At 46.2% G+C, this 27256-nt stretch overlaps 1 protein-coding gene across 1 annotated transcript in view; it reads left to right on the top strand.

Annotated features, from left to right (window-relative positions):
• Positions 1-373: 373 nt before the first annotated feature.
• The window catches only part of MMEL1 (membrane metalloendopeptidase like 1), a 668752-nt gene continuing 641869 nt past the window's right edge, over positions 374-27256 (top strand). The window contains exon 1 of the mRNA XM_073656486.1: positions 374-767. The gene's annotated coding sequence lies outside the window, so the exon portion shown is untranslated. The remainder of the gene's footprint in view (positions 768-27256) is intronic.

The following is a 27256-nucleotide window of genomic DNA, read 5'->3' as shown; positions in this document are numbered from 1 at the left end:
AGTTTCATCCCTGCCTTTTTCTACCACCTACGATATAATACTATAATATCTGTGTAGATCATGGCGATGAGTAATTGATTGATATAGTGACTTGGCATGATTGCTTAACTGTAGAATGAGCACCTACTTCTCCCTCATTTTTATGGCTGTCTTATGTAACAACGTGGCGTCTCCGCTGCCCTTTTTTCCTGAATAGAGGCAACCGGTTTAGATTTGAGAGTATGTATCAAATGGTTGTGACTTCTTCTCTTGGAGTGGGGGCAAGAAGCACAGGAGACCTCCTCTTTAAGGGTAAAGAGAGTATGAAATCTGTGCCCCATCCTGCCGCATGATGGGAATGATGTTAATTAATAATCCATAGAGCAAATCCTATCATGTTAGTAGCAGCATTGCTGCTCTGGATCTGATACAGCATAGGTATATAACGGCAGGCAACGAAGAGAGCTGTATTGGATCAGCGGGAGTTAATGTAACGATAACCTTGGTCGTGTATTACCAGTGCTGACAATTCATTGGGTAATCTCAGACACCTGAGTGTGATGAGATTGCAAGACCAAGAGCGGACAAAAAAATGTAGAGAGTGAAAAGGAAGGTTTATAGTCTGAGCACTTTGTGGAAAAGCATCCTGCTGGGTAAAGCAATTTCTCATAAGCTGCTGTACAGATCAGCCATTGGTTCCAGCAGAACATGTAAATATCACAGGTGAATTTTTGTACATCCGCTCAGTACTTGCCGGCGACTGCAGAAAAATTCTTCATATTATACAGGTGAGAGCACATTAGATGGTACAGTGAATAATTAGAAAATTATGGTGAGATTGTTTATTCATGCATATGAGTGTTTTTGGATACAAAGCTCTTAGGGTATTTTTTCTTTTTCATTTTATTTAATAATTTATGTGTATAGAAAGGTGTTATGGAATTTTTCTTTTATTTAATAATTTATGTATATATTTTTCATTTATTTTCTCTTTTATTATTAAAAAAAAAATAAACATTTTAGATTTTTAGTTTATTACTTCTTAATATTAAAAGTGAATTAATTTGTATGTATTTTAAATTTATATTTTTAATTACATTTTTTAATTTATATTTTACTGGTCTGAAAAAAAAAATACCCTGTTCATTTCTCTATCTAAATGCTTTGTTTTTGTCATTGTCTTTATGACCCTTTTTAAGTTTTCATGATCTTTAACTTTGCAGCTGGGTTATTATGATGCTTTAAAGCAGTAAAATAATGATTGTGCAGATGTTACAATGGATTAATGAGTTCCTATTAAAAATGTATGTATCCAACCATTTGATTACATTTTAATACACATCTCTATAAGAAGTTGCAGGCAGACAAGAATATTGTGGCCAACAAGCTTTTATCATAATTACACACATTTTTATTAATAGTACATATATTAATTTTCTATTGAATTAATGCATATATTTTCGACAGACATATTATATGTTGGTGAAGTCTATGCAGAGATATCTGAACGTGAATATTTGTGCTAGAATCAATCTCTCCTTTGGCTATGATCAAACAAGAATTTATTTTTATCTATGGTTTGTCTGTATTTTATATTACCTAACCATAAAATATTATTTTACAATATTTTAGCTAAAAAAAGCAGCAAAAATCACAAATAAATCGATTAATATATAAGAATTAAGAGGCCAAAAAACACCTTCACCTTTGGCATAGTTCAGGACTCTCTAAAATTTTAAACCAGATTCCACTTCTTGCAGTCATTTATATGAAGAATTGAAAAACTTTGCAAATACTGTGCGGAGGGGTAGATGATTTAATAAAGGGCTATGGTTAAAAAAAAACCTGAAGCATGCCTAATTTATGTAAAGGTTTGATTGTTTTTTTTTTTAAATAATAACATTTTTTTCTACTTTTCTAAAAAATGGTTGGGGCTTAAAGGGTAAAATCTGTTTTTAGTGAAGAAAGATTGTTACATTACTGAGATAGGAGATGGCAGTTGGTGCTGATAAGATTCTATGTAGACAGAACTGGGGGAGAGGGAGGAGCTTTGCCTCCAGCTCCTCCTTCCTCCTCCCCTTTAGATAGAACTTAAGCACTCCCATCAAAGTTCTTATCTTAATATATTGCAGTCATCATATTATATAGCACTGTGTACTTACAATTGCTCATTTTGCCTTTCTACATAGTTAATTATTCTCTTTTCTCTGCTCTATGTCGAAACAGGAAGTCTCTTGTCCCTGTATGACTCATTCCCCTCTTCAACTTCTGACCCAGCTGCTCCCTCCCCCCCCCCTGCCAGGGACTTCTGCAGTGACTTATGACTCATACAGAAAAAATTGACCTCCTGTTTCTATATAGAGCTTAGAAGGATTCAGCTAGTCAATTTTTAATCATGCGATGTCAGAGACCTAATAGAAAACAGAATAATTAACTGGATAGAAGGGAAATATGAGAAATTGTAAGTACACAGTGCTATATCACTCTGAAAAGTTGCAAGTCGGGTATGCAACTTTTGAGAACGCTAGAGAACACTGGTGCCAGAAATGACAGTGTCTCCCCAGAGCCTGTGCACAAGAAAATTGAAGCCACTGCCCTGAAAAAGGCGGAACAGAGCACAATAGAGATAGCAAGCAAAATGCGCGGACACGGGATTTTATCATATATATCAATCTCATCAGCTCTGTAACATCCTGCCTGCAGATCAGATACCATTTTAACAGCAGGTTCCTTTTAATGTAAAGGTGATGGTAACAATGGCCTAAAAAATGTAGTGTAATTCATACCAGTCCATAATTATTGTATATTTGACTTTCTGGAGCATGGAGAGCTAGAGATTTATTAAAAATCTTGTAAATTAGTCACTTAATTCCATTGCCCTTTAGATTATGATTGGCATATAAAACATATTTCTGCATAAATTCCATGTTCTTTTGTATTGTTTTTGTACTAGTTAGGAGTTTTTATAATGTTATTTTCTCCATTAAAATATTGTGTGACCGGTTTTACAACAGCAGTTTGGTTCTGCTCTGTTCTGGAGCTCCATTACTCCCATGCCCTATGATAGCTGCAGTGTGGATGATGCACAGCACCCCTGAAAAATCTACAGCTGTAAGCCTAATTCTTCATCTGTATAGGAATGACAGAACTCTCCATAAGCCGATATAAAATTGGAATAATTAAGTAGAAAAGTAGTGGTTGAAATTAAATGGAAATGAGAAAACACAATCTATTTCTTCTTCAGAAATTCGCAATACATTTTAATGTAATCTAAGTAAGGCAAGCCTATTATTAGATTTAGGTTTTCTGCTGTCAACCTGCCATGAAATAGGATGAATGTGAAAGGTGTGATTATGTAATTCACACGACTATTATTTTTCTATGGGTGTGATCACTGAGGTGGCAAGAAATGACAAGGTCACATATCACAGATTTCTAAAATGTGTAGAATATGTAGTATAAGGGAACTTAAATAAATGGTATACCTATATAAAATACCTTCATGGTCATAGGTATAAGAGTATGTGCACACATCGTCTTTTTGAGGTGGAACCACTCCAAAACCCAACTGAAGAAGTGCCCTAAAAATATTCAAAAGAATGAAAAAAGCATTGTTATGTAAAAACGCCTTGCCAGAGCGTAGTTAGGGGTTAAGCTCAGGGGAAAAGGGGCGTTAAACATCTGGGTGGGCACATACCCAGATTACCTATCCGGTAACCCTGATTACAACTATGGTGGCGCACTGATATTATCGCTATAAGGTGACTTATAGTGTTAGATACCAATCCTGCAGAACATACAATTGATTACAGTATCGTTATATACAGTGACTTTCAGCTGACTTTCTTTCTGATGGAGTCACTCACTTTCCCTATCTTTTCCATCTTGACCAACCCGACATGACAACTTCTCCAGCCACGACTCGTCTACAGAGATTACAACAAAGACACATTTGGCTTCTCACATATCCAACATCGTCCTCATCTATTCCCAACCTGCACAGGCTCCTCATCCTACTGATACCCCAATACGGAGCCGCTACTGCCGTATGTGTCCCTATTACTACACCCGCTGTTTGACACAATAACAGCGCTCCTCTTAGTGCCCCACATAATAATGCCCCCACTGTGTCCCTTACATGGTGGTAATGCCTCCTTTGTGCCCTTTAGATGGTACAATTTTCCCCTAGAAAATATTAATGTACAGTGCAAATGCCCTAGAAAACAGTGTACACATTTTGCCCCTTTGATGGCCACAATACTCTGAGTGCCCCTACAACAATAATGATTTTTAATTGCCCACTTAACATTTAATAATGTCCACTGAGTACCGCAATGTACAGCTCCTCTATACACAGTATGGTAGGCCCACAGCTCCTCTATACACAGTATGGTGGGTCAACAGCTCCCTTATACAGAGTATGATGTCCCCACAACTCCACTATATACAGTATGATGGGCTCACAGCTCCGCTATACACAGTATGATGTCCCCACGGCTCTCCCAAAACACAGTATAATGACCCCCACATTAGTCCCCAAACTGTATAATGGCCCCGGCAATAGCTTCCATGCTGTACAATGACCCTCACGTTAGCCCTCAAGCTGTATAACTGCTCCACATTAGCCCTTAAACTGTATAATTGCCCCCCCCGCATTAGCCTTTAAACTGTATAATGGACCTTGCATTAGCCCCCAAACTGTATAATGGGTCCCGCATTAACCCCCAAACTGTATTATGGACACCGCATTAGCCTCCAAACTGTATACTTGTCCCTGCATTAGCCTCCAAACTGTATAATTGCCACCGCATTAGCCCCCAAACTGTATAATGGACTCCAAACTTGATAAGAGCCCCCACAGTAGCCCCTATAATGAATGAGGGCCCCACAAGTTTAAACAAAACAAAAAACGTCACAGTGCCGGGACTCTGATATCCTGTGCGTGCAAGCTTAAAGCGACATGCGGTCTACAGAACGGAGAGTGGGAGTGAAGGGAGATCATGTCTCCCTGCTCTACCACAGGGCTTACAGTTATATGAAAAAGTTTGGGCACCCCTATTAATCTTAAGCTTATTGTTTTATAAAAATTGGTGCTTTTGCAACAGCTATTTCAGTTTGATTTATGTAATAACTGTTGGACACAGTAATGTTTCTGCCTTGAAATGAGGTTTATTGTACATAGTTACATAGTTTATAAGGCCGAAAAAAGACAAGCGTCCATCCAGTTCAGCCTATTTCTTGTGCACTGCAGCTATTCCGCAGCGTTGATCCAGGGGAAGGAAAAAAAAAAACCCATGCGGTATAGGCCAATTTACATCATTGAGGAGAAATTCACTTCCCGACACCAATCTGGCAGTCAGATTAAATCCCTGGATTAATTAACTATCACTAAGCATAAGATGTAATTTTATTGTTCTCAAGAAAGGCGTCCAGGCCTCTCTTGAACTCTTTAGTTGAGTTGGACATCACCACTTCCTCTCCCAGAGAGTTCCAGAGTCTCACGGCTCTGATCGTAAAGAATCCCCTTCTATGCTGGTGCAGGAACCTCCTTTCCTCCAGACGCATAGTGTGCCCCCTCATCTTTGTCACCATCCTTGGTATAAACAGGTCATGGGAGAGATCTCTGTACTGCCCCCTGATGTATTTATACATGTTTATGAGGTCTCCCCTAAGCCTTCTCTTTTCCAACGTAAATAGGCCTAATTTTGACAACCTCTCCGGGTATTCTAGTCCCTCCATTCCCTTTATTACCTTAGTCGCCCTCCTTTGTACCCTCTCTAGCTCCAATATGTCTTTCCTGAGCACCGGAGCCCAGAACTGTGCACAATATTCTAAGTGCGGCCTTACCAGCGCTTTATACAGAGGAAGAACAATGTTCTCATCATATGCCCCTATTCCTCTTCTGATGTACTAACAGAAAATGTGCAATCTGCATTCAAACAAAATTTGACAGGTGAATAAGTATGGGCACCTCACCAGAAAAGTGACATTAATATTTAGTAGATCCTACTTTTGCAAAAATAACAGCCTCTAGTCGCTTCCTGTAGCTTTTAATGAGTTCCTGGATCCTGGATGAAGGTATTTTTGACCATTCCTCTTTACAAAACAATTCCAGTTCAGTTAAGTTTGATGGTCGCCGAGCATGGACAGCCCTCTTCAAATGATCCCACAGATGTTCAATGATATTCAGGTCTGGGGACTGGGATGGCCATTCCAGAACATGGTAATTTTTCCTCTGCATGAATGCCTGAGTAGATTTGGAGCGGTGTTTTGGATCATTGTCTTGCTGAAAGATCCATCCCCTGCGTAACTTCAACTTTATCACTGGTTCTTGAACATTATTGTCAAGAATCTGCTGATACTGAGTGGAATCCATGCGTCCCTCAACTTTAACAAGATTTCGGGTGACGGCGTTGGCCACACAGCCCCAAAGCATGATGGAACCTCCACCAAATTTTACTGTGGGTAGCAAGTGTTTTTCTTGGAATGCTGTGTTTTTTTGACGCCATGCATAACGCCTTTTTGTATGACCAAACAACTCAATCTTGGTTTCATCAGTCCACAGGACCTTCTTCCGAAAAGAAATTGGCTTCTCCAAATGTGCTTTTGCATACCTCAGCCGACTCTGTTTGTGGCGTGCTTGCAGAAACGGCTTCTTTCGCATCACTCTCCCATACAGCTCCTCCTTGTGCAAAGTGCGTTGTATAGTTGACCAATGCACAGTGACACCATCTGCAGCAAGTTGATGCTGCAGCTCTCTGGAGGTGGTCTGAGGATTGTCCTTGACTGATCTCACCATTCTTCTTCTCTGCTTTGCTGATGTTTTTCATGGCCTGCCACTTCTGGCCTTAACAAGAACTGTCCCTGTGTTCTTCCATTTCCTTACTATGTTCCTCACAGTGGAAACTGACAGGTTAAATCTCTGAGACAGCTTTTTGTATCCTTCCCCTGAACAACTATGTTGAATAATCTTTGTTTTCAGATCATTTGACAGTAGTTTTGAGGAGCCCATGATGCCACTCTTCAGAGGAGATTCAAACAGGAGAACAACTTGCAAGTGGCCACTTTAAGTAGCTTTTCTCATGATTACATACACCTGGCTATGAAGTTCAAAGCTCAATGAGGTTACAAAACCAAAAAAAGTGCTTTAGTAAGTCAGTAAAAAGTAGGTAGGAGTATTTAAAACAAGAAAATGATAAGGGTGCCCATACTTATGCACCTGTCAAATTTTGTTTGAATGCAGATTGCACATTTTCTGTTAGTACAATAAACCTAATTTCAAGGCAGAAACATTACTGTGTCCAACAGTTATTACATATATCAAACTGAAATAGCTGTTGCAAAAACACCAATTTTTATAAAACATTAAGCTTAAGATTAATAGGGGTGCCCAAACTTTTTCATGTAACTGTAACTGTATCAGCGAGCTGTGCACGCCAATACAATTAAGGGTAGTGTAGCTTCATGTGGGCCTCTCTGATCATGGGGTCCGGGATGACCGCACCCTCTGATCCCCCCAGTAGCAAAGCTACTACGATGTGCTATTCATATATTCAGTGTTTTAAACATCTATAAGGCTATGTGCCCACGATGCAGAAATGAAGCAGAAAATTTCTGCAGCATTTCTGCATCTCCCTGGCAGAAAAAACGCATGCAGATTGTGCATGCGTTTTTCCTGCAGAATACATGCGGATCCACATGCGGATTCACATGCGTTTCCGCATGCAGATTGACAAGCGCTTTCCAGGCGATAGCATCACTTGGAAAGTGCTTGACAACTAGGTCACACTGTATAAATCCATGCAAACAGCATGGATTTATATAGTGTGAACCGTAAAAATGAAAACAAATAAAGCTATACTCACCCCCGAGGCCCCGGCGTGGCTGCAGCGCTCGTTCCTGTCTGGTTCCCGGCTGCCGGCATATCGCGAGACAGAGCGGTGAAGGGCCTGCGGTCACATGACTGTGACGTCACCGCAGGTCCTCAAGCGATGCCGGCATTCAGAGAGAAGCCGCCGGACAGGTGAATATAAACTTTATTTTTTATTTTATTCTTTTTTTACAGGTACAATGGTACCCAGGTCTGGATGAGTCTCCTCTCCTCCAGAACTGGGTACCATCCGCACATAGAGACGCATAGAAGCCGCTTGTACAAATGTACAGTCGCGGTTTCTATGCGTCTCAATGCAAGTCCATGGCGGGAGTTCCGCTGCTCTTCCGCAAAATTAAATGACATGCTGCGGATTTTTGTACGCAGCATAAACGCTGCGGAAAAATCCGCAGCATGTGCATAGAACATGCGGAATCCCCTTGGGGACCATGGGGTGCGGATTACCTAGCGTTTCACAAGCGTTTATGCTGCGGAAATTCCGCAGCATAAACGCTTGAAAAATGCTACGTGGGCACTCAGCCTAAACCTCTTCATGTTTCCAAAGATGTCAATCGCAAAAGCTGACCATTGGCATGTGTCTTGTGCTCTTAAGACTTTGTATACTTTTTAATACAAAGCAATGGGGGAAAAAACGCCAACAGCCTAAAATGATGAAAAAGTGCTTAAACAACAAAAACAAAACAAGAGAAGACACATAAAACACATACCCCGACAATGTTATACCTATGGTGGTTACTAGTCTTTGCAGTGCCCCATCTTTGTTATGGTTGAAATGAGTCAGTCCCTGGTAGTCAGTGGTTTGTACAGTGTTAGGTCTCACTCACACTGCCGTATAACACAGACCAATGCTCTCTGATGTTTTATTGGATAGCACACGGCCCAATGTTATACTATGGGGGCAGTGCAGATGTGCGATTATTTTCTCATGCCGATTTGGAGAGAATCGGAGCACAGTGCACTGACACTCGGCTCACGCTCACAGTAGAGTTTATGCCGATGGTCATTTGCATATAGCATTCGGTTGTCTCGCATGGGCAGATTTCTCTGAGACTTTGAATTGCACAGAAAATAAATCTTAATTTTTTATGCAAATTAGCTTTCAAGTGGCAAATGGGCATTTCCAAGCTCGGCAAGTGCTCTGGCTTTCGACACTCTTATCCTGCCCAATCCATATGCTTTACAAACATTTGCAACACTGAAATTCCTTACTCTTCTCATGCATTCTGGAGGCAGTGAGTGCGCACTGATTTTCATTTCCGTGGGCAATGGACATGCAAAAACCCTGGAGGATACATTCAAAATGCAAGATTTCGGAGTTGCACACTGGACCCAGTCAACATTAATTGAAGCTTGTGGGCCCCAGTGTGAAATCTTCAACAGGGCCTACAACTACCATATGTCTTTAACCCCTTTACAACCCAAGGTGGTTTGCACGTTAATGACCAGGCCAATTTTAACAATTCTGACCACTGTCATTTTATGAGGTAATTACTCTGGAACGCTTCAACGGATCCCCCTGATTCTGAGACTGTTTTTTCGTGACATATTGTACTTCATCATTGTGGTAAAATTTCTTCGATATCACTTGCGCTTATTTGTGAAAAAAAACGGAAATTTGGCAAAAATTGTGAAAATTTTGCAATTTTCAAAATTTGAATTTTTATGCCCTTAAATCAAAGAGATATGTCACACAAAATAGTTAATAAATAACATTTCCCACATATTTACTTTACATCAGCACAATTTTGGAACCAAAATTTTTTTTTGTTATGGAGCTATAAGGGTTAAAATTGACCAGCGATTTCTCATTTTTCCAACAAAATTTACAAAACCATTTTTCTAGGGACCACATCACATTTGAAGTCACTTTAAGAGGTCTTTATGACAGAAAATACCCAAATGTGACACCATTCTAAAAACTGCACCCCTCAAGGTGCTCAAAACCACATTCAAGAACTTTATTAACCCTTCAGGTGCTTCACAGGAATTTTTGGAATGTGGAAGAAAAAAATGAACATATAACTTTTTTCACAAAAATGTTACTTTAGACCCAATTTTTTTTATTTTCGCAGGGGTAAAAGGAAAAAATGGACCCAAAAATTTGTTGTGCAATTTCCCCTGGGCACGCAGATACCCCATATGTGGGGAAAAAACACTGTTTGGGCGCACGGCAGGGCTCGGAAGGGAAGGAGCGCCATTTGAATTTTCGATTGTAAAATTTGCTTGAATAATTAGCGGACGCCATGTTGCGTTTGGAGAGCCCCTGATGTGCCTAAACAGTGGAAACCCCCCACAAGTGACCCAATTTTGGAAACTAGACCCCCTTGGAACTTATCTAGATGGGTGGTGAGCATTTTGAACCCCCAGGTGCTTCACAAATTAATCCGTAAATATGAAAAAGTTTTTTTTTTCCACTTTTTCATTTTTACGAATCAATTTGTGAAGCACCTGGGGGTTCCAGTGCTCACTATGCATCTAGGTAGGTGCCTTGGGGGGTCTAGTTTCCAAAATGGGGTCACTTGTGGGGGAGCTCCAATGTTTAGGCACACAGGGGCTCTCCAAACGCGACATGGTGTCCGCTAACAAATTGAATGGAAAATCGGCTCAAATTGTTAGCGGACACCATGTTGCGTTTGGAGAGCCCCTGTGTGCCTAAACATTGGAGCTCCCGCACAAGTGACCCCATTTTGGAAACTAGACCCCCCAAGGCACCTATCTAGATGCATAGTGAGCACTTGGAACCCCTAGGTGCTTCACAAATTAATCCGTAAAAATAAAAAAGTGTTTTCTTTTCCACTTTTTCATTTTTACGAATCAATTTGTGAAGCACCTGGGGGTTCCAGTGCTCACTATGCATCTAGGTAGGTGCCTTGGGGGGTCTAGTTTCCAAAATGGGGTCACTTGTGAGGGAGCTCCAATGTTTAGGCACACAGGGGCTCTCCAAACGCGACATGGTGTCCGCTAACAAATTGAATGGAAAATCGGCTCAAATTGTTAGCGGACACCATGTTGCGTTTGGAGGGCCCCTGTGTGCCTAAACATTGGAGCTCCTGCACAAGTGACCCCATTTTGGAAACTAGACCCCCCAAGGCACCTATCTAGATGCATAGTGAGCACTTGGAACCCCTAGGTGCTTCACAAATTAATCCGTAAAAATAAAAAAGTGTTTTCTTTTCCACTTTTTCATTATTACGAATCAATTTGTGAAGCACCTGGGGGTTCCAAGTGCTCACTATGCATCTAGATAGGTGCCTTGGGGGGGTCTAGTTTCCAAAATGGGGTCACTTGTGGGGGAGCGCCAATGTTTAGGCACACAGGGGCTCTCCAAACGCGATATGGTGTCCGCTAACAAATTGGAACCATGTCGCGTTTGGAGAGCCCCAGTGTGTCTAAACATTGGAACTCCCCCACAAGTGACCCCATTTTGGAAACTAGACCCCCCAAGGCACCTATCTAGATGCATAGTGAGCACTTGGAACCCCTAGGTGCTTCACAAATTAATCCGTAAAAATAAAAAAGTGTTTTCTTTTCCACTTTTTCATTTTTACGAATCAATTTGTGAAGCACCTGGGGGTTCCAAGTGCTCACTATGCATCTAGATAGGTGCCTTGGGGGATCTAGTTTCCTAAATGGTGTCACTTGTGGGGGAGCTCCAATGTTTAGGCACACAGGGGCTCTCCAAACACAACATGGTGTCCGCTAACAATTTGAGCCGATTTTCCATTCAATTTGTTAGCGGACACCATGTAGCATTTGGAGAGCCCCTGTGTGCCTAAACAGTGGAAACCCCCCACAAGTGACCCCATTTTGGAAAGTAGACCCCTCAAGAATTTTATCAAGGGATATAGTGAACATTTTGAAGCCAGAGGTACGACACAGAATTTGATAACATTAGGTCATCATATTGAATAAGTTGTCATTAGTCTTGAGCGCATGTGCTCGCTACTTGAGTTTGCATCGGGTACTCAGGTATGCACCATGTACTGCGTGTGCTTGAGTGACATGCTCGAGTGCCTGGCCCGCATGTTTCACGGTAATTAGACACCCAAAAAAAAACATGCGGGGATCGCTCGTGCATGGCAGGCAATCCCCGCAAAGTTTTTTTGGCCGCGAAGCATATGGGGCGGAGACTCGAGTATGTCACTCAAATACCCACGATACTCAATGCATACCAGAGCACCCGATGCAAACTCAAGTAGCGAGCACTTGCGCTCAACACTAGTCGCCATATTGTCATCTTTTTTTCTTACTTTTGAAAAAAATCCCAACTCCATCACAACCCTAACCCCAACCCTAACCCCAACCCCAACCCTAACCCTAGCACAACCCTAACCCTAGCACAACCCTAACCCGAGAGTTTATTTTTTACGCCGTTCCTCGTGCGGTATAAGTGATTAGACGACTTTATTCTTCGGGTCGGTGCGATTACAGCGATACCAGAATCATATGGGGTTTTAATGATTGACAGCTGTCACACACTAAAAGACGCATTTTTTGTAAAATCTAGTTTTTGCATCGCCATATTTTGAGAGCTATAATTTTTCCATATTTTAGCAGACAGAGTCATGTGATGGCTTGTTTTTTGCAGGATGAGTTGACGTTTTTATTGGTTCCATTTTCAGGCACGTGACATTTTTTGATCGCTTTCTATTCCGGTTTTTGGGAGGCAGAATAAACAAAAACCAACAATTCAGGAATTGTTTTTTTTTTTTTTTTTATTCTGTTCCGCGTGTGGTAAAATTGATAAGGCACATTTATTCTTTGGGTCAGTACGTTTACAGCGGTACCACATTTATATAGTTTTTCTATGTTTTGGCACTTTTACACAATAAAAGCTATTTTATAGAAAAAATTTTTTTTTTGCATCGCTTTATTCTGAGAGCTATAACTTTTTGATTTTTCAGCTGATGGAGCTGTATGGCAGCTTGTTCTTTGCGGGACAAGATGATATTTTCAGCGGTACCATTTTTATTTATATTCGTATTTTTGATTGCGTGTTATTCCATTTTTTGTTTGGCAGTATGATGATAAAGCATTGTTTTTTGCTTCTTTTTTTTTTTTTTACCGTATTCACGGAAGGGGTTAACTAGTGGGACAGTTTTATAGGTCAGGTCGTTCCGGACGCGGCGATACCAAATATGTGTACTTTTATTGTTTGTTTGCTTTTTTTTCATAATGATATTTATTGATGGGTACATTATATTTTTATTTTTGGTGGATTATTTATTTATTTATTTTTTAAATATTTTTACAATTTTTTTTTTTCACTTTCTGACAGTTTTTACACTTTTTTACTTTGTCCCACTCTGGGACTTTCACTTTTTTTATTCTGATCGCCTGCATAGCATAGGGATGGAGCACCATCCCTGTGCCATGCAGGCAGTCAGCGCTGCACAGTGAGAACATTGTTTGGTCGTGCACTGCGCATGACCAAACAATGTTCCTGCTGCCTGGTGACCCGGATGTTGTCATGACGACATCGGGTCGTCATGGCAACACCCGGGAAGCCGTGGCAGACAGCGCTGGAGGCCGGAAGAGGAGGTGAGTATTGTGATCACCTCCCCTTGCCACCGCAATGCTGCGATCGACTTCGATCGCAGCATTGCGGGGGTTAATGTGCCGGGTGTGGTGCGGGACCGCTCCCTGCACATAGTACCGGGTGTCAGCTGTGACAATCAGCTGACACCCGGCGGCGATCGCGCCCGCACAGCCTGTGTGCGCGCACGATCGCGATGACGTACTAATATGGGTCAGGCTCTTAAGTCCCAGGTCACAGACGCGTATTAATACGTCATGGGCTGTAAAGGGGTTAATAGTATTGGACTTCTCATATGAGTCAAGGAGATCGGGGTCCGGGTGCAACTGCATCCCCTGCAACCACTACTGTTACCATCCTGCCCGACAACCTCAAAGCAGAGAGTTTGGGCTGGGTTTAGTGACACAGGCCAGAGCACTTGCCTGGCTTGGGATTACCCATTTGTCATTTGTGACCTAATTTACATAAATAATAAAAGTTGATTATTTTTCTGCAATTCTAAGTATATCAACACCAAGATAAAAACATTTCCACATGATTTTAAGCATGCTACCCAATACTGTATTTGTTTTAGTAGGGCAAAAACCTATTGCAGACAAGACTCCCTTTAAGTCCATAGTGGTCAGTGGTTTATTCAATCTCCTTTTCAGATGATCAATTAAATTTCCCAGTTCCTGATGGTCAGTGGCATATGTTGTATTATGACATTGATGGCCACAAGTCTGCAGTGTCCTATTTCTGATGATCACTGGTAAATGAGTAAGTCCCTGATGGTCACTAGTATGTAGTATGTCTGCCTGGACAGTCAGTGGTATATGCTATATTTAATTCATAATGGTAGGCGGCATATATGAGAAGTATGTATTATTTTTGTTCCTGATTGTCAGTGGTGTATACTTTCCATGCTCTCCTAGTGCTACACTCCTCGACATTGAAATTGCAACATCAAGGACAAGTCCTAAGGTTATGCAAATCGAGGAAGTAGCAGGTGTCACTAAGCTCTACAAATGATCACATTTTCAAGCGCATAGCTCCAGTCTGTGGCATAAAGCCAGATTGTAAGGATTTTTTTTAGGAGTATGAAACCTCAAACATTGGATGCCTCCTGTTCATAAATATGCCATGTATTATCCCCTATTGCAAACAGAGGGACAGAACCCCTGAATTGAGAGGTTTATCACTCCGGCAGATTGCTACGCACATAGGCTGATATGTCAGCACTGTTCAATGTTGCATGTCCTGGTGGTTTAAAGAACAGTGACGAACTGGAATGATAGCAATAAGTGTACAGAGCTGAACCTCTGCACAGATGCATCTTTAGACTAGAAGAATGGCGCGTGGTTATCCATTGTGTACTGCAAGGCAGCCACAGAGTCTACAGAAAGCATCAGAAAGTGTTTGCATGACCCTGGGTGTTGACCCAGATGTCCAGATACAGGTGATCCATTCATCTCACACAACCACTATTGCGCGCATAGAAATCACAGAGCCACACAGCAAAAGTACTAATTGGGCCCCCCATCCGTAAAAAAAAAGTATATATATTTGTTGGGGGCTTCAAACTTTTTTAAACCAGGAGAACGACATGTATAGTGGCTGTTATACAGTAATTATGACCCTATTGAAACCTCTTAAGTGTTCTCACCGGCAATACCCCTTTTATGGCCATTACAGATTATGATGCTCCAAAAATGCTCCCACACACACTGAGTATGGTGTCCCAACAGTGACCCCCCCACCGTTTCTCCTCATACAGTATAGAACATGATAACTCCACCAACACAGTATAATACTCCCACAGCATGATGATCCTAAATCCCCCCTTATAGTATAGACTATTATCCCCATAGTCCCACACACACAGTTTCATGACCCCTACAAAGTATGGTGGCCTGTTAGTATGATTCCCCCACAGCCCTCTAGTTAGTGTGAGGGCCCTCACAGCCTCCTACTCAGTATGAGGGACCTTATAGCCCTCACACAGAATAAGTGCCCCCACAGTCCCCAACTCATTATGGGGCCCCGACACATCCCCAACTCAATATGGGGGCTTTCTCAGTTCCCATCTCAATATGGCATCTCTCACAGTTCTCCACAACCCCTTACACTGTATTATGCCCTCAGTATAATACCTCCCCCACTCCTCACTCAGTATTATGGCCCTCACTAGTCTCTCACTAGTCTCCCACCCAGTATAATTGCCCCCACCAGCACCACATTCAGTTTGATGGCCACCTCAATTACTGACATTGAAAAAAAAAAAAAAAAAAAACCACTAGTCACCTCACCCCGTTCCACAGGTGCGCTACTTTGGTCTGTGCAGTGTGAGTACTGAGGCTTCAGCACAGCTGGCGTGATATGGAGACGTCATCGTGCCTGCAGTGCACGGAGTTTCAGACTCACAGGTGCAGGCTGAATGGTGGATCACAAAGCCTTCGGCTCTCTGATCCACCATTCTATTTAAAAGTATCCAAGTCCTGGGATGCAGATGTGGCACGCCAGGAGTCCTGTTGCCACAGTGGCATTGCCTCCCTCACAAGGGGTGATGCCATGTCTGGAAGCAAGCAGGGGTCCCCCAGTCAGGTATACTAGCATGCAACACTTTCCTGGCTCCAGACCAGCAAGGGGAGCTCCTCCCCTTAGCAACTGGAATCTGGAGGCAGGGTTAGTTACAGTTAGTGAGAGGAGTTGAAGTCAAGACAGTGAAGAGGAAAGACCTGGGGAGTGGATCTGCATGGCAGCTCATCCCAGAGAGGAGCGTAGAAGAACCGGACACCGGAGTCAGAGGTTGTGGGGCACTGAAGGCCCAGCAGCAGACGCCGGAGGCTCAGCAGCACGATAGGGCCCAGTACCGCCACGTGGGAGCGACACTCCAGAAAGGCCCGAACCGCCTGCCATACGGGTGAGCACAAAGACGTTTTGCTCAGGGACGAGGGCCACAGCACAGCTATAAGCAGCAGGGCCAAAGAGATTAGCGCAAAGTTAAGGCCTCCAACTTCACTGGCGAGGTGGATTCCCAACTTGCTTCCAAGCCGCCTGGACCTCTACTACCAGCTAGCACCTGTGCCCTGGTCTGCCTAGCCACCAAAAGTAAAGATAAGAGGAAACCACCATTAAGTTGTGGACTGGTCATTATCTGCGCCATCCCCTGCACTACACTGCACAGCAACATCTATAAAATCACCATTTCCTGCCCTGGAGCTAAGCTCTGCCTGTGGAGAGCTGTCCCGACTCTGCTGCGTCACCATCAGCTATGGATCTGCACTGCAGCGGCGGCTCCATAGAGCCGCATACCACAGGTGGTGTCACGAACATTATATATAGAAACTCTATTCCCTTTTCGTCAAAACCCCTTTTATTGACCGCCCTGGGTCACGGACCGGGTCACCGCCACTGTGACATCCCCCAGCATCGACCGGCCCGGCTACCGAGTACCCCATGGCCCAGGGGGCGCGTCACAGATACCACTGAAATTGTGCTGACGGTGGGAGGAGAGTGGGCCTGGTGCTGACTGCCATAGCACACCTGCGTGGGCTGCCACTATGGATGGGCAGTGCCATGAAGAGGCCTTCACAAGGGAATATCATACTAATCCTTCTTCCGGGATTATGCTGTAGGGAGACATAATGTATCATATCCAGTCTACTCTACAGTAGTCTTCACTCCTGGTGCACTAACAACTTGGCAATACATTGATTTGGTCATGGAACCAGTGGTACAGCTTTCTTTAAAGTGTCCTAGGAACCGTTTTTCAACGTGACAACATCAGGCTGCATGTTGCTTATGCTACTGTGAGCAGCATATGTAGCCTAAATATGCGATCATGACCTGCTGTGTCTCCAGACTTGTCCCTATGCATCAAGCAGGTCTGGGACATCATTGGTCAGCAAAGACAAAGGGAGCTGCCAGCAAAGGATCTTGATGATCCATCCTGTGATTTTTAAAATTACACAACTTTTCCTTCTTGGTGGTGCAATTTCAATGCTGGAGAGTATACTTACAATGTATGGTCCCCATGTAAGGGTCTGTATGGGGCCTTTGAGTCAACAAGTCTATCTCAAACTGATTGGATGCAGGCTACTCTATTTAACATGTCACAGTGCCATCTTGGTCTTTGCCCTTTAATCACTATACAGGGGACTCTCAACAGGTTTCATTGGTTGCTTCCATGGTGTAGATGCAAGACAGAGGAGCAAGACAAGAGTGGTAAAACTAGCAGGTTTATTAAGTGACAGGGACAAAATCAGGAGACATATCAAAATCAGAGGAATAGCCAGGGTCAGATGCCAGGAGGTCTTTCATTGTATAGTCAAACCAGCTGAGGTCAAGGTAAAATAGTTGAAGAATCAAAAAAACTCATGCTCACAAGCAGGTGTCATAAATAAGATTAGAACAGAAAGAAAGGTACACCTGAGTTATAGGAGTTAACAAAACTATAAATTATAACTCCCAATAGACTGCTGGGATTTTAGAAAGGCTGTGGCGTTGCTTTATTGCCTTATTGGTGTCACGGGTGTGTCAGAGATGACAGTCGCCCTGCAGTTGGTTGGAGGAGATCTCTACGTTTGGCATTACAGACATCTTAGAGGCTGGCTGTCTCTGGGACCCAGCGGCTACCTCCCTCTGGCTAATTAGCTCCCTGACCTGGGTGTATAAATACCTGGTGTGTCTGAGAGGGAGGTGCCGGCGATATTCATTACTACTTGTGAGGCTTTAGCAAGAGCATTACTTCATCCTCTCTGGAGCTTAAGGCTGTGAGCTCATTTGTCTGGAGTAATCTAAAGCTAAGCAATCCTCCTCTGTTTGTCTACCCTTGTTGTCTATAGAGTTAAGTGGAGATCGACTAGTGCTCATATCCTCCCATCCCTAGCCTTAGCCATACGCCAGGGAAAGTCAGGGCAAGGCACACGTGCAGTGATTGGTGAAGAGCCAATATAGGGATGGTAGTTGAGACATGGTGACACTAGACCAGACTAGGAGGTCTTCTCTTACCCCTTTCCCTAGAGTCAGGGCTCCCTTTCCCTTTTCCCTTTGTGTTCCACTAAGTCTTTCCCACATCTGGCGTGACAATTGGTCACAGCAGGGAAAACTAAAAATGCTTGCTGACAAACAAAAATATTCTGGTCAGCAAAAACACACAGCCTGGTTGGGTGGAACCACAATTTTCAACACTAGCAGTACAATTCGTTAGATAGCCAATGCGCCATCCAGACAGAAAGGGGTCCCTAAGATATAGTGACGCGCCCCTGGGCCTGTGTCGCGCTGCGTTGCGCATGCGGGAGCTTACCCGGAGCCGGATCTCTTGAGGGTTGTAGTCTCGTGGCGGTGATCCGGTCCGTGCCCAGGGAGTCAAACTAAGCGGCGAGTCTATTTAGCAGTAGATGTAGGACGACTACGCCACCCGTTGAATGCAGCTTTGGAGCCGCCGCTGCAGGGCAGACCGCTGAGGCCGGTGGTGAGATTGTGCAGCGTGGTGGTATAACCCCCAACGGAAGGGGTATGGCCTCAGGGCAGCCGACGTGGATGATGGGGGTAGCAGGAACCACTCGGAGACGGTACTGTGTAGTTCAGGGTCTTTACTGGTCACAAAGATAGACCCTCCCGGAGTACTGGCTAGCGATTGGGGCCTGGTCAGTCCTTGAGCAGATGGGATCTCCCCTGGCCAGGCGGAGTTGTAGGCCTCCCAAACTAACGATACTCTTCTGGCTACCTTGCTAGAGGCAGGTATAAGTAGCCCACGTCCCTGAGTGTACCGTGTGGTGCTCACCCATATGGCCGGTGACTCGGGGCCTTCGGGTTTCTGGGCCAGAGGACCTGCAATCCCCTGCCGGTCGGTTTCTGCTGCTGGATAGGAGTTAGTCCCCACAGCCTCGGACTCCGGGTCCGGTGATCACTTCTCAGTCAGGGCGAGCTCTGCAGCTGCCAGCCCCTGACTCCTTGTAACACTGCTCCCACAGAGCTCCTGTTGTTTTGTTCCTATATTTGCTTCTTTCCTCTGCTTCTTCTCTACTCACTAACCCTGCCTCAGCCCTAGGTTTATATAGGGGAAGTTCTTCCCCTCCCAGGACTGGGCAGGAGGTGTGGCATGCATAGGATCCCTGACCAAGAGACCTCCCACCTGCTCTCAGACGTAATATCTCTATCACTGTGGCAACCAGACCCCTGGGGTGTCACATTCCCCCCTAGTGAAATTTAGTACTCCGGGACTAAACATATTTTTTGGAAAAACATAACAAGGTATAACAATAACAATACAATAAGAAAACACATAAAGATGGTTACGGCGTGTCCGCAACCGGGTGCAGTTTTGAAGAAAAGCAAGGTGTCCATTTCACCAAAACAGGGAGACGTAACCAGGTAGGGGTCCGTCCTACCCCGAGTCCTTAACAGTCTTTAGTCCGTCCTGGGTTACGCTCCAACTATGTACAAAGGATTCCCGGTAAATCCACCAAGGACTCCTAAAAATAACTAGAAACACATAATTATTTACAAGTAACAGACAGGTGATCACAAATAAAACAATTTATACACTTCAAATCCTCCAACGTGCGGGTAACTGGCCTCTAGTGGCCCTAGTGGACCTACGGAGCTGACTGTCTAGCCCTGAACTACAGGGTGTAGGAACTGTCAAGGGTAAACTGGGCAGCTGTCTACCGGCTCTTTGGCTCACTAGGGGTACGGCAGGCTCACTATAAGCAGAGGGTTGATTCTCCTGTTCTGCTTGTGTGGAGTCTTCTGCCTCCTGGACCGGCTGCTCTTCCAGCTCTACCTGTCGCTCCTAGGTGCTTGGGATGCTGGTTGGAGGAAGATGAGTACGGGTACCACAACTGCGCCATTGACTTGAGTCCAAGACCGAGGGAAGTCTCCGAGCACAGTACTAACCATGTCTTCCCTTTCCTCTACGGGTCGAGGGTCTTCTTGTTCCTCTTCAGGGTTCCGTAGCTGTTCGGGACACTTCTTCAGGTGATCCCGGGATACAATGGTCGTGGTTTCCCCTCCGTCTTTACTGATGGTACAGACCTTTGGGTTGTCGTGGCTTGAGGGCAGTACGGTGTACGGGTCCTTCTCCCACTGGTCGTCCAACTTGTGGAGCCGTCTTTTTCTCTTCAAGACCTGCTCTCCGGGTACCAGGGGAACAGCGGGAGCATACTGGTTGTAAGTTTTCTCTTGTCTTTCCCTAGCCTGACAGAGACTTCGCTCCACGCTCTCCTGTACTCTCCGGTACTGCTGCTGCCTCTCTGTGTCCCAGTCTGCTTCTGGTGAAGTGTCCTCGGGTGTCAGGACTCCCATTTCCAGGTCAACAGGTAACTTACCAGGTCTCGCCCTCATTAGGTAAGCCGGGGTACAGTTGGTGGAACCTACCGGGATGTGGTTGTATAGGTCCACCAGATCAGGCAGCTTCTCAGGCCACAGACCGCGTTCTTCCAGGGGCAACGTTTTCAGAAGATCCATTACCACCTGGTTCATTTTCTCACAAAGTCCATTAGTTTGCGGATGATAGGGTGTCGTCCTTATCTTCCGGCAGCCATACAGAGTGCAGAATTCTTGGAAGACCTCCGCTTCAAAGGCAGGTCCCTGGTCTGTCAACACTTGGTCCGGGTACCCGTGTGGACGGCAGAAATGCTGCTGGAAGGCTCTCGCTGCTGTTCGAGCTGTTAAGTCCTTGACGGGGACGACAACCAAGAACCGGGAGTAGTGATCCACGATGGTTAGTGCGTAGACGTAGCCACTTCTGCTTGGGGTCAGTTTTACATGATCCAAGGCTACCAGTTCCAACGGCTGCCGGGTGACGATGGACTGCAGGAGAGTCTTCTGGCTGGCACGGTCCTTCCTTCTTAGGTTGCACGGGCCACAGTCTCTGCACCACCTCTCGATGGTTCCCCTCATGCCTACCCAGTGGAACCGCTCACGCAGCAGGAACTCCAGCTTCTTCCATCCGAAGTGTCCAGCCCCGTCGTGGTATGCCTCCATCACCATGGCTGCGTCTCTTCGTGGCACCACTACTTGCCAGATTAGTTCATGCGTCCGGGAGTTAACCATTCTGCGGCACAACTTCCCCTTGTAAAGGAACAGTCGACTCTTCTCAGCCCACAGTTGCTTGGCTTCCTCCGGAGCGTCTGGGTCAAGGCGAGCCTCTGGCTGAGTCAGCATCTCCTTCACCAGCCGGACAGCAGGGTCACTGTCTTGCGTTTCCGCCCAGTTGTAGTGAGGTAAGGGGTTAAGCGTAGCGCCTTGCTTACTCCTTACCCGATGGGAATACTGGATAGTCCCATGACGGTGAAACGCGGGGAGTTCGACTTCTTCCAGTCCCTCTGGATCTTCTCCTACGTCCGGTAGGTTTGGCATCCTGGACAGGGCGTCCGCGTTGGTATTGGAGCGTCCTGCCCGGTATTTGATGGTGAACTCGTAGTTGGACAGGCGGGCCATCCATCTCTGCTCTAGGGCACCGAGTCTTGCCGTGTCCAGGTGTGTCAACGGGTTGTTATCCGTGTACACGACGAACCGGGAAGAAGCGAGGTAGTGCTTAAAGCGTTCGGTGACTGCCCACACCACTGCCAGGAACTCTAGCTTAAATGAGCTGTAATTCTCAGGGTTTCTCTCGGTGGGTCGCAGTTTTCGGCTGGCGTAAGCGATTACTCGTTCTTTCCCCTGCTGGATCTGGGACAGCACGGCTCCTAGCCCGATGTTACTTGCGTCAGTGTAGAGGATAAAGGGCTGGTTGTAATCCGAGTACGCCAGGATTTCATCCCCCGTGAGGGCCATCTTCAGCTGGCGGAAGGACTCTTCTTCCAACTTCTCCCATCTGAAGGGCGGCTTCTGGTTCTTGGCCTTCCGGGACTGGCCTATCAGGAGGTCCTGCATAGCAGCTGCCTTTTTGGTGAAACCGGGGATGAACCTGCGGTAGTAGCCTACCAACCCGAGGAACTGCCGCACTTCCTTTACACTGGAGGGACTTGGCCATTCCTTAATTGCGGTGATCTTATCAGGGTCGGGAGCCACTCCGTCAGCGCTCACCACGTGTCCCAGGTACTGCACCTTTGGTTTCAGGAGATGACACTTGGAGGGTTTCACCTTTAGGCCGTAGCTTGCCAGAGCTTCGAACACTTCCGCCAGGTGTTTCAGGTGGTCCTCATAAGTCTTAGAATATACGATGACATCGTCCAGGTACAACAGGACCGTTTCGAAGTTTCTGTGGCCCAGACAGCACTCCATTAATCGTTGGAAGGTTCCTGGTGCGTTGCAGAGTCCGAACGGCATGCAGGTAAACTCGCTAAGTCCCATCGGGGTGGTGAATGCGGTCTTCTTCCGGTCCGCCTCTGCTACAGGAACCTGCCAGTACCCACTAGTGAGATCCAAGGTAGAGAAGAAGTTAGCAGATCTTAAAGCAGCCAAAGACTCCTCTATCCTTGGTAAGGGGTACGCATCCTTGTGTGTGATACGGTTGATTTTCCGGTAATCTACACACATCCTCATGGTGTTGTCTTTCTTTTTGACTAAGACTAGTGGAGCTGCCCAGGGGCTACAGCTATCCCTGATCACCCCAGCCTCCTTCATGTCTCTAAGCATCCCCTTGGTGTGTTGGTAGTGTGCAGGGGGTACGGGTCGATACCTCTCTTTTATGGGAGGATGGTCTCCCGTGGGGATGTGGTGTTCTACCCCCTTGACTCGCCCGAAGTCTAACGGGTGTTTACTAAACACTCTCTCGTACTCTTGAACCACCCGATAGACTCCCTGTTTCTGGTGTGAGGGAGTGGAGTCAGTACCCAAATGTAGTTGCTGACACCAGTCCTCCATTGTTTTCTTAGAGCCGTTACCTTCCTCCGGGTGAGATGGAGGCAAGGGTTCCACAGATTGTATAGCATTTTGGTTAATGGTATATAATTTGGCTAGCGTGGCATACCGGGGCAGGTACACTTCCCTCTTCCCGATATTGATTATGCGAACGGGCACCCTCCCATGGCGTACATTAACCACCCCCCGTGCTGTCAAGATGGTGGGCCTACTGTCTGAGTAAACTGGTTCTACCATTGCCTGGTAATCTCTACCTCTCAGACCAATAGCTGCCCGGCACCAAATCATCATTTCACTTTTTGGGGGCATGGCAATAGGGAAAGGGTCACACATTCTCACGCTACCAATCTCACCGCCGGAGAGTTCCACCTGTTGCCGTCGCATCAGTGCCCGGATCTCTTTTTGGAGCACTCGCTGCTCGCCGGAGCTGGCGTTCTTGGCAACCTGCTGTAAAAGGAAAATCACCTCTGCAAGACAATTTTCAATTACATTAGTTCCTAGAGTTATCTTTGGGTGACTCTCGTGTTTGTCAATGTCTACAATGATCAGTCCCTGTGCTGCCAGTTCAACTCTACCAATTTTAATGGTCACCTCTTTAAATCCGATCTGTGGCACGGGCTGACCATTGCTGGCGAAGATACTCAAGTCGTCGTCAGGGTAGCGGGTAATATCCGAGTCATTCCAGTACTGCTTGAAGAGCACGTACGGGATGGTGGTGACCTGTGACCCGGTGTCCAGTAGGGCACTCATAGGAATGCCATCCAGTACCACAGGCAAGACTGGACGTCCTCCCACATATTTGTAGCGCCAGTTCGATGGGCCTGATGATCTTTTTCCTAGGGGTTGGCCCTCTACCCTAGGTTGTGCCAGTTTAAAGGACAGTACCTTGCCATATGTCCGGGTTGATTGCAGCGGTGGCAGATGGGTTGTCCGTCCTCGTTGTATCGGTCGCTGGGTCTTCCTCTGGCCGGTGGGGTCCTCCTTGGTCGACGCCACGGGATGTCCTCCGGTCCGGATGCCAGCTGGATCTTCCCTGGAGTGGAAACCTGTAAAGACTGCACAGTTCGGGTTAGCGCAGCAACGCTTTTAGCTAGCTCTTGGACCTGATGGTGCAGGTCTGGAGCCGAGTCATTGTTCAAAGCCTGCGCATCAGCTCCCACAGGCCCTGCCGACAAGGGCGCCGCCTCCTGGTGGTAGGTGGTAGTGGGGCGTCTGTGGGTCACAACGCCACCTGGTGCCGCCGGTTCTCGGAGCACCCGGATGGCTCTGTCCTTGAACTGTGCAAATCCCAGATGAGGGTCCTGTAAGGCCATTGCCCGCAACTGGGTTCGGTGGGCATTGCAATATAAACCCTCTATAAATTGTTCAGTTAACAGCCTGTCCTCGTCTCCCACGCCGTCAGGGTCGGTCTGCTTAATGGCTCTCAGGGCCTCTTGTAGGTTCAGGGCATAGTCCCTTATACTCTCATGTGCCCGCTGTTTGCACCCGTAGAATCTAAGCTTGATCTCGGCTGAGGTGCGGGTATCAAAGGTGTCCCTCAGCCGGGTTAGTATCCCTGCGACAGTCCTCCCCCCAGGTGGCCAGGACTTTACCTCCCTTTGGGCTGCCCAGGTTAATTGGGCCACCAGGATGCTTACTTTTTGCTCTTCTGTGAGGGGGTACACCTGGAAGAGGCTATCCAGTTTTTCTCTAAAGTCCTGCAGGGTATGTGACTCCCCTGAGTACTGGGGTAGCCAGGCTGCTCCCGGGATATAGGGCATGGTGAAAGGCATGACCGCAACAGCGGTGGCGCTGGCGGGGGTTGGAGCGGTGAAGCTCTCCTCCGTATCCGACATCCTTCTCCCCCCTAGTGGACCGTGGCCTACCTTGCGATGATCCTCTTCCGTAGGCCGCGGCTCCGCAGTGGGTCGTCAGGGTTGAGGACCTTCCGTCGCGCTCCTGTGATGTCGGCGTCTGCTGGGCTCCTTCCAGGACCTTACGCAATGTCCGGACGTGAGGCGGGGCTTCAGTTCTTGCGCGCTTTCGGAGTCCACGCCCCTCTTTTTCCCGCGCGGCGTCCTCAAGATGGCGTCCAATGGCGGGAAAACTCCACGTATGGCGGGAAGAAGGCCGAAGATGGCGCCGGATGGCGGGAAAACTCCACCGATGGCGGGAAGGAGGCGGAAGATGGCGCCGGATGGCGGGAATCTTCACCACTGGTAAGTTTTAAAAGTCTCTTTTTTCAGGCACGCAGTACCCGGTGGTTGCGGGCACGAAATCCTGCCGACTACGCCAAAAGTTGACGCGCCCCTGGGCCTGTGTCGCGCTGCGTTGCGCATGCGGGAGCTTACCCGGAGCCGGATCTCTTGAGGGTTGTAGTCTCGTGGCGGTGATCCGGTCCGTGCCCAGGGAGTCAAACTAAGCGGCGAGTCTATTTAGCAGTAGATGTAGGACGACTACGCCACCCGTTGAATGCAGCTTTGGAGCCGCCGCTGCAGGGCAGACCGCTGAGGCCGGTGGTGAGATTGTGCAGCGTGGTGGTATAACCCCCAACGGGAGGGGTATGGCCTCAGGGCAGCCGACGTGGATGATGGGGGTAGCAGGAACCACTCGGAGACGGTACTGTGTAGTTCAGGGTCTTTACTGGTCACAAAGATAGACCCTCCCGGAGTACTGGCTAGCGATTGGGGCCTGGTCAGTCCTTGAGCAGATGGGATCTCCCCTGGCCAGGCGGAGTTGTAGGCCTCCCAAACTAACGATACTCTTCTGGCTACCTTGCTAGAGGCAGGTATAAGTAGCCCACGTCCCTGAGTGTACCGTGTGGTGCTCACCCGTATGGCCGGTGACTCGGGGCCTTCGGGTTTCTGGGCCAGAGGACCTGCAATCCCCTGCCGGTCGGTTTCTGCTGCTGGATAGGAGTTAGTCCCCACAGCCTCGGACTCCGGGTCCGGTGATCACTTCTCAGTCAGGGCGAGCTCTGCAGCTGCCAGCCCCTGACTCCTTGTAACACTGCTCCCACAGAGCTCCTGTTGTTTTGTTCCTATATTTGCTTCTTTCCTCTGCTTCTTCTCTACTCACTAACCCTGCCTCAGCCCTAGGTTTATATAGGGGAAGTTCTTCCCCTCCCAGGACTGGGCAGGAGGTGTGGCATGCATAGGATCCCTGACCAAGAGACCTCCCACCTGCTCTCAGACGTAATATCTCTATCACTGTGGCAACCAGACCCCTGGGGTGTCACAATAGCGACTAGTGATGAGCGAGCATACTCGTTTAACCCTTTCACCGAGCATGCTCGGGGGCTTACTGAGTATCTTCAGTATGCTTGCATATTATGTTCGAGTCCCTGCATCTGCATGATTTATGGCTGTTACATAGCCTCAACATATGTAAGGATTCCCTAACCAATAGGCAATCCCTGCATGTGTTGAGGCTGTGTAACAGCCATAAATCATGCAGACGCAGGGACTCGAACATAATATACGAGCATGCCGGAGATACTTGGTAAGCACCCGAGCATGCTCGGTGAAAGGGTTAAATGAGCACGCTCGCTCATCTCTAGTAGCGACCCCCGATGAGAGAAACAAAAGTCACGTGAACTGAGTTATGTAAGGATGGTGGATTTTCGAGAATGATGGTTGAAAGGAAAGACCATAAACAAAATATAATCAGTAGAGTATGAGATGATAACACTCCATGTTCAACACATTACCACAATCCAAATTATCAAGATTTATATACAATAGTTGAAATCTGATGTAGCAGGGCTGGGTTTGTGAGTTTGTTGCTTGTCAGCTTCTTCTGACACTATGAACTATAACTTTACTTAGTAATACAAGTAAAAAATCTTTTTTTAAAGGGAATCTGTCACCAGGTTTTTGCTTCCTCATCTGAGAGCAGCATAATGTAGGAAAAGAGACCCTGATTCCAGTAATGTGTCACTTAGTTTACTGGGTGCAGCAGTTGTGATACAATCAGAGTTTTTATATGTAGCAAATAGCAGAGCTCGGAAATCTGCCCCCGCCCACACCACAGCTCTTTATGTACATTGTATATTGACAATAAGCGGCTAATCAGTGCTG

This window comes from Phyllobates terribilis, unplaced genomic scaffold (genome assembly GCF_046119375.1).
Source record: "Phyllobates terribilis strain yellow unplaced genomic scaffold, ASM4611937v1 Scaffold_12__6_contigs__length_324123572, whole genome shotgun sequence".
NCBI lineage: Eukaryota > Metazoa > Chordata > Amphibia > Anura > Dendrobatidae > Phyllobates > Phyllobates terribilis.
This window is presented reverse-complemented; position numbering and strand designations above follow the sequence as displayed.